The 8,505-nt window shown below is 41.5% G+C and overlaps 1 pseudogene; it reads left to right on the top strand.

Annotated features, from left to right (window-relative positions):
- The first annotated feature begins 6,815 nt into the window (after positions 1-6,815).
- LOC110578769 lies at positions 6,816-8,044 on the top strand (annotated as a pseudogene).
- Positions 8,045-8,505: the final 461 nt, after the last annotated feature.

Here is an 8,505-nt window from a genome sequence, read left to right as displayed (position 1 = left end):
CATTTGGTGAAGAGAGTGATAGATTACATCTAAATGTTTGTGTTATTTTAAACCTCTCTCATAATTGCATGTTATTTTAATTCCTAGTGGTGAGTGACACTTGCTTGGTAAAATCCCATCTGCTTTCTTCTGCCTTCCCGAGCAGCTGCATGTTGCTAGAGGAAATTACAAACCAAGCTGAATGGTTTCACTTTAAATTCATGACCACAAAACTGAAATGGGCCTTATCACAGCGCAGGACTCCTACTATGTTTCTTTAGTAAGATAATATTCTCATGCCCCTGGGCAACTGTTTCAAACTTTTTTCTTTTCTTCTTCTTCTTTTTTTTTTAAGATTCATTTATTTATTTGAGAGAGAGAGAAAGAGAGCAAGTAGAGGGAAGGGCAGAGGGAGAGAATCTTCAAAACCCTGCTGAGCACAGAGCCCGACTCTGGGCTCGATCTCATGACCCATGAGATCATGACCGGAGCCAGATGCTTAACCAACTGAGCCACCCAGGCGCCCCCTTTTTCTTCTTTTTAAATCTCCTCCCCATACATGTTTCACTGAGACTGTAGAAGCCATAAACTAGACACACTGTGCCTGCCCCATCTTTTTCTCTATTACAGGAGAAAAAAAAAAATGTTGTTCCTTGTTATGTAATGAATTATGTGCCCTTCCAAAATTCATACGTTGAAGTCCTAACCCTGAGTACCTCAGAATGTGACTGCTATAAAATAAATGTTTGTGTACCTCTCCCCTCACCCTACCAATCCATGTCGAAACCTAATTCCCAATGTGATGGTGCTTGAAGGTAGAGTCTTTGGGAGGTAATTAAGTCATGAGGACATGGGATTAGGGCCCATAAATGGGATTAGCACCCTCAGAAAAGAGGCCAAAGAAAGGTCCCTTGCCCCTTTGCCATGTGAGGACACAGTGTAAAGTCTGTGAACCAGGGAAGAGGCTCTCAACAGACACGAACTCTGCCAGTGCCTTGATCTTAGACTTTGAGCATCCAGAACTACAAGAAACAAATGTTTAAGCCACCTAGTCTATGGTATTTTTTTTCTTCAGATGAATAGGTTTTGTTTCCATAAAAGATTATTCCTTGTATTTGATTATAGCCCCTACAGTATTTGGATCATTTATATTCAGTGTACACTTGCTGTTTTGAATTGTGAATGTGGGGTCAAAAATTCTGGTAGAGCTGAGATTTTTACTCATTACATTAAATGGGTAAAACGTTTTATTCCATCTGTTGAAAATACGACTTTACTCCCTAGAAAAGGGACAAGAAAGTCACAGGTTCTCAGTTTCTGCACGTCAAGTTCAGTTTTTTCCTGAATCCCCATCCTTCTGAGCTGGGAGCAGGTTTAACCAGAGGACCTAGAGGGGAGTTTCTTTCCCTCCCTTCAGGGTTGAAGGAAAGTTGTTGGCTTCCTACACCTTCCAGAACACTGGCTACTGCTAACATTTTCACTGTCCAAATCCAGAAAATATGGAGCTCAAAAAATCTTGAGTTGAATTTGAAGACAGGGTCTTTGGCAAAGCAAGCCCCCATGATTTAAGTCTCCCAGGGATAGCACACCGTTATTTCCCTCTGAGATGCCCCTTTCCTAGAATTCTGTATAGAAATCTCCTCAGCTCCTGCTCCCCGTGGTTCCCTTGTCAGTTATATCTGCTTTGGTTCTCCTTCCATTTTTAATAAGTCTAGGTAGAATCTACTGGAATTTCCTCTAGAAGCCTACTTTAAAAAAAAAAAAAAACTCTGATTTGGCCAAGTTTTTTTTTTTTTTTTGAAGTGAGATTGAGGGAAGACAAAGTTCTTGGTATAGATGAAAAAGGAAAACATCTACAATTTTATTCACTTAGTCCAATAGAAATGTATTAAGTTCCCACTCTCTGCCAAGCACAGTTCTAGACATCAGTTGCAGCAATAAGCAAAACAATATTTCTGCCAGCATGGAGCTCATATTTTATGGAGAAGACAATATATAAGAAAATTCATTTATTTGCTTATTCAATTAATGATAGGTGTTTTGAAGACAAGTACTGGAAAATAAAGGAAGAAATAGCAATGAAAGTAAAACATAGGTTGTGATGCCAGGAAAGAGGTTGCATCACACGAAGACCTAAATAAAACTATGGCAGAAGACCTGTAAATACAGAGGAAAAAGAAATCATTCCAGGACAATGGAAAAAACAAGCCTCAAGGTCCTCATCTTGGCATACTCAAGGACCAGCGAGGGAACAGTATACACTAATACATTGCTCTCATCCTAATACATATCAGAAGACAGTCTCCTCAGCTGTGGTTTGGTGCACATGCCTTTGTCTTCTCTGGTCACTGTTTTCTGTTATCAACTCTCTCTTGAATCACCAATCTTTTCCTCTCTCCTGGGTATTTCTTCAACAGTGTGGAAACCCTCATCTGATCCTCTGTCCAGCCACCATTTGATGTCTTGCATCTACTCATACACCATTATGGCCCCTTCAATTCACCAGTCGGAGCAAATCTAGTCTGGCTCTAGCCCCGCTCGTGCCACACAGTCTTGTGAAGGTCACTGGCTTCCCTGCTGGTCTTTGTTGTGGAAAATTCTGTCTTCATCTCACACAACCTCTCAGCAGTATTCAGTAGAGTTGCTTTTCCTCCTTCCAGTAACACTCTCTTCCCTTAGCAACCAGGACTCCACCCACTCCTGTTTTGCCCTCCCGCCTCGTCGGAGGCCTCACAACGTACTAGGGTAAGACGAAGTGCCAGAAGCGGCAGAAAGTCTCCATGAACTTGTTCTTCAACAATCATCAGTGCCCTAGATTGCATGAGATTAGTGTCATCTATAACAATACCATAATATGCATGAATAAAGAGGACACTGCAGTTTCATGACCTCAAAATTGTTACGTAAATGATGTCTAATATGAAAATGTGACTAGTTTATTACCAAGAGGTAGACAAGTCCTAGACAGGTCAGTTGATGTTGCTCTTTATATGACATCCTATCTAATGAGATGAAAGTCAAAGTTTAGCTTTGCAGTAAAAGCGAATATCAGATTTGCAAGAAATACCTTCTTAGCCCAGATGGTCTAGAAAGTAGAGCCAGAAGTAAGGATTCAGTTGCTAATGCTTATTTGAGAGGTGCACATCCAGGACAGTGAGGTGAGGAAAAAGGCAACGCTAGGCAAGGAAATACAGGACACACTGTGCTGCGTGACACACGACAACACTTGACATCAGCTCGAAAGCAACCTGACTGTCCACATGCAGGACTGGGAGGTAGTCCACAGCAGAGGGAAGGAAGGGTGAGTTTATTTGCTCAGCTCCCACCTGTGTCCCATTTCTCACTATCCAAGGTTCGCTCTTCAGACAGGTAACTCCCACACTCTGGCTCTGGTTGTGTGGCCCCATGGGAGCCAATCCCCACATTCCCTGGTGTTCCTCTGAGTCTGAAAGTGGAAAGGCAACTCAGTATGAGTGAGTCATCAAGTGAAAGAGAAGGAGTCAGGGAATCTGAGATAGGACAAGCCCATCTGCAATCTTTGACTTTCTCTCTAACTTCCTTGAGATAGAATCATCCAGACTAAGATTTAGCACCTCCAGAATTAGTTACCTCCTTTTGTTAGGAAGTTTTAACTTATCTTGAGTTAAAATCTGACTCCTAATGATCATGCTTTTATTGCTACCGTCTATGCTGCTTGCATTAAGTGCCAGGCAGTGGACTGAGCACATCACTGACGCCGTCTCATGTATGCCTTACATGAACCTTGTGAAGTTAGTATGGCTGTCTTTAGGACAGAGATGAGAGTAATCAAGCTTAAATACATCGACTAGCAGAGCCAAGTTTTCACAACTATTGAAGGGTGAGCTGGCACATGAATATGAGCAGCCTAACTTTGAGTTTAGACTGAACCGCTGTGCTAGACGATCACCCTTCACAGCCCTATCACTCAGGATTTCTTCCCTCGATGACACAGAGGCTTACCATCTCATCAAAATACAACCCTTCAGGGCGCCTGGGTGGCTCAGTTGGTTAAGCGACTGCCTTCGGCTCAGGTCATGATCCTGGAGTCCCTGGATTGAGTCCTGCATCTGGCTCCCTGCTCGTCAGGGAGTCTGCTTCTCCCTCTGACCCCCCCCCTCTCATGCTCGCTCTCTCTCTCTCATTCTCTCTCTCAAATAAAAAAAAAAAAATCTTCAAAATACAACCCTTCGATATCAGAGGTAGCTGTCATGGCCTAAGCCATGACCCCACAGCCCATTCTTTCTTTATTTTCATGATTACCTTGGTCAAGCCATTGTTAGTTCTTTAAAGGTTCTTGGAGATCATCTCTTTATACAGCCATTTCCCACCTTTGAGTACAAATGAGGAGAAAAGAAAAATCATCCTCTGTTTTCTGTTTTAATTTGGTCTTTCTGCAAGTAACAGCACACACACACACACACACACACACAAACACACCTGCACATACACGCACACCACTTCTTCAATCTTTTCCCATGGCCCCTGGTACTAGAACCTGATATGCAGGAATTTACGGCTGTACTTCACAGCTTGTTTTTTTACAGCAGTTAGAAGTGTTTTTGTGTTTCTAGGAGAATTATTAAGTGTTACTATATTAAATTCATTTACATTGATTCTATTTTATTTCCAGGAAATTCTGATTTCTCAAGGGTTGTGTAAAACTAATTGCCAAATCCCAGAACAAGAAAATTAATGTTAGAATAATATTTTCTTCTCTGCTTATTTGAAAAGTTATAACTTCTACATGGTCACAATCTTCATTAATTAAATCTCTGATAGGTACAGCACATTAAGTCATTTAAGGTAAAAGTTACATTTAGAATGGAGAAGTACAGGAAATAGGGTACAGAGCTGTGCAAACTTTGCTTCGAATCTCAGCTCTGTGACTTACTAGATGAGTGCTCTCAGAAAAAGTTACTCCAATTAGCTAACCTTGCTTTTGGCAAATTGAGGATAATGGTTTCTATCTCACAGGATCTGGGGAGAGATGAACACAAGATAACAGTTGTTCTTGACTCAATTTTAATAGTCAATAAATGGACTCTTTTTGATGATGGCTATTCTTACGATACCTTCATAACATTTAAAGTAAGCAAGGTTTGTTACCCTCAATAATACCCATTAATATCTTTAATATGAAAACATTCACCTTATCAAATTTCAAACCTCAAGCACTCTTCACCATACTTGGTGGTTTTATCCATATTTTAGGCAAACTAATGCAAAATATTTCCATATAGCTGCATATTCAGAAATGTCCCCTGGGAATTAGCAATGCCCCACATATATTGTTAGGTATTCCATGAGAAAAGTTCCAAAATTAATAAAGTGGGAAACCACATGATATTCCCTCTTGAAAATTTACATGTACAATAGCATAATAAAGGTTCAGAGATTCCTTATAGTAAAGAACCGATTTAAATTTGTGCTAACCCAGTGTCTTTTGGAAATTATTTGGCCAGAAAATATTTTTTTTCATAGAACATCAAGTACTATCTCTCTGGACATTAGTGTTACACAGGACCCAGTTTGGGAACACTTCATTAGAAGATGTGAAGATGGAGTGACTATAGGAACCATGGAAGAGTTGTATGGAAATAATTATTTGGAGTGTGCTTCCCTGATGCTAAGGAACTCTGAGTTACAATGTAATTATATGGCACTAGCACAGTTGCATTTCTCAGGGAAGTCATTTTCATGCAGATTACTGGTGGGAAATAAAACCGCGTATTATGCATAAGGCAATTCTATTGGTTCAGGCACTGTGAAAGCGATCTGTTCACTTTGGTAGTGCCCATACAAATTTTGCTGTTTTGTTTTTAATAATATTGGTTTAATTTGTGATTCTATATGTCAAATACTGTTTTACCTTTTAAAAGTAAGCAGTCACACTAGGAAATTTCATATATTTTGTAAAGGTAGTTCCTGCTTCCTAGCTGATCGGCAAAGGTGAGCAGGCAAAGGCACAGACTTGGAGCCAGAGACCTGGCACAGGGTCAAGCTTTGTTAGTCGTGAGCTGCCATACCCTTTGGAGATCAGTCTTCCATCTGTGAGTCTGCAACAAAATAACCTATGTGGTAGCATTTTACATAGCGATAAATTCTATGTACACATAAGGTGTTAGTATCAAAGTCAATATTGCTAGACAGTGGAAAATAAAGATCTACGTATGTGTATGAACAAGAAATAACAATCATGATTACACATTTGAGGGGGATTCTATTCCTCTTTGCTCATATTTCTAAGTGGGGATTTCTACTCCATTCCCCAAAATGGATCTATATCTGAGGACCAATTTCAGCCTTTCTCATTGCTCTTCACATAAAAATTGATTTATCTGATCAGGGAGAAGTTGGCATCTGATATCCATTGGTCTCCTGTCATCTACTGGTTATGATGTTCATTGGGACATCAATGCCCAGCTCCTTGCTCTCTGCTCATGGCTTTCTGCTTTTCTTCTCTCCCAGGTGGCCCCACTGGGCAGGCTGGGACCCTTGGCGGGGGGCGGGTAGGGAAAAATGAAAGGAGCCTGCAATTTGGGGTGGATAATTTCAATTCAGAGATGACATTATTAACAACCCTATTTTCTTGCTCCAGATGTAAGCCACATTCTCCAGTCTAGCTCCACCAGCAATAAAAATAACATCTTTTATTTCCTGGCGTCCTACTCCCCCCTCAGCCCCCCGGGAGAAAGAGTGTGATTGACTTTTCAGAGAGGAATCTAGTGACAAAGAGCATTACTTATAAAAACCACACATCAAGTCTATAACAAAAAGGACAGACCGCACCAAGCATTGTTGAGGATGTGGAGAATATGGACCCCTTATATGCTGCTGGTGGGAATGTAAAACGGTATAGTTGCTTTGTTGTTTTGGAAAAGAGTTCAGCAATTTCTGAAAATATTAAACGGGAACTTACTAACTACCCAATAATTCCACCCCTGGAAATTCACCCAAGAAAAATAAAAGCATGTGTCCACACAAAGATATGTATGTAAAAGTTCTTGGCATTTTTATCCATAATAGACCAAAATTGGAGACCATCTAAATGTCTGTCAAGAGATAAATGCGTTAGGGGTAACTGGTGGACTAGCCCCCTCCCCGCCCCGGAGGAGCATACTGCTCTTGATCTTGGGGTTGTGAGTTCGAGTCCCCTATTGGGTGTAAAGATTACTAAAAAAAATAAACTTTGAAGTAAGAAGAGATAAATGCATTTAAAATGTTGCATATTCATATATAGAATACTATTTAGCTAAAAAACAATGAACTACTGATACGTGCTAAAACATGGATAAATCTCAAAAGTATTATGTCAGATGAAAGAGACTGGATGAGAAAGCCCACATATTATGTGATTCTATTGACATCAAGTGATCAGAAAAGGCAAATTCATAGAGTTGGAGAGCATAACTGTGGTTCCCTAAGGCTGAGGAAGGAGTGGGAATTAACTGAAAATAGGCACAAGGGAGTTTTTTGGGGAGATGAAAATGTTCTAAAATTGGATTGTGGTGATAACTGCACAACTCTGTATATTTACTAAAAATCACTGAATTGTACTTATAATCGGTGAGTTATATAGTATGTAAATGAAAACTCAACAAAGCTGCTAATAATTAGCAAAGCCACATAATAGTTTAAAAACTGGTGTGCTTAACATAACTACTGAAGTATAGGAATTTTATTTGAAAATATGTCTTCACCGGCACCTCCTCCTTTCGCCCGGCACCTGCTGTCTGTGCGAGGTTGCTTCATTCCATAGTTGCACGGCCCTTGCAAGGGTGCCTGAGCCTGCAAAGTCGGGCACCAACGGGTACCTGAGCATGCCGGTGGAGGCGAGCGTGGGAGGCAGGGACGACGGCTTCCAGGAAGCAAAATATGTTACCATCAGCTCCGTGTTGGACCAGATCAACTGCTGTCTGAACCACCTGGAGGAGAAGAACGACCACTTCCATGCCCGCCTCCAGGAGCTGCTTGAGTCCAACCGGCAGACACGCCTTGAGTTCAGCAGCAGCTCCGGGAGATCCCTAGCGATCTCAGTCCCTAGGCTCTGGAAGCCCCCCAGCCAGGCCCAACCCTGCCTCCCTGGGCTAGGGGCTGTGGCCTGGGCACTCCCCACCTAGCTTAGATACCTTCTCAAGGGCTGTCCTATAGGTCCCCTGGTGGGTCTGCCTGCCTGGGCCACCTTTCTGGTACTACCCTTGGTGTGTTTGGACAGCCCCCACCACCCAGCATCTCCTCCTGGGGTCAGGTGTGGGCCTGCCTACCTTGCCTGCCTACCCAGTTCCAGGGCACTCCCCACTCTGCCCAGGCCTTGAGTGTCCACATTAAATGGGTCTCTAACACACACACACAAAAAAAAAAGAAAAAAGAAAGAGAGGAGGAGAGAAAGAAAAAGAAGTGAAGAAGAGGAGAGGAGAGGAAAGGGAAGAGGATTTCAAGCAATATTATAGTTCTTTGGATGATTATTGTCTTCCACCATTTAATAAATCATAATAATTGTACAAG

Source organism: Neomonachus schauinslandi, chromosome 4 (genome assembly GCF_002201575.2).
Source record: "Neomonachus schauinslandi chromosome 4, ASM220157v2, whole genome shotgun sequence".
NCBI classification, from domain to species: Eukaryota; Metazoa; Chordata; class Mammalia; order Carnivora; family Phocidae; genus Neomonachus; species Neomonachus schauinslandi.
Note: the sequence above shows the minus strand (reverse complement) of the source record. Positions and strands in the feature narration are given on the sequence as shown.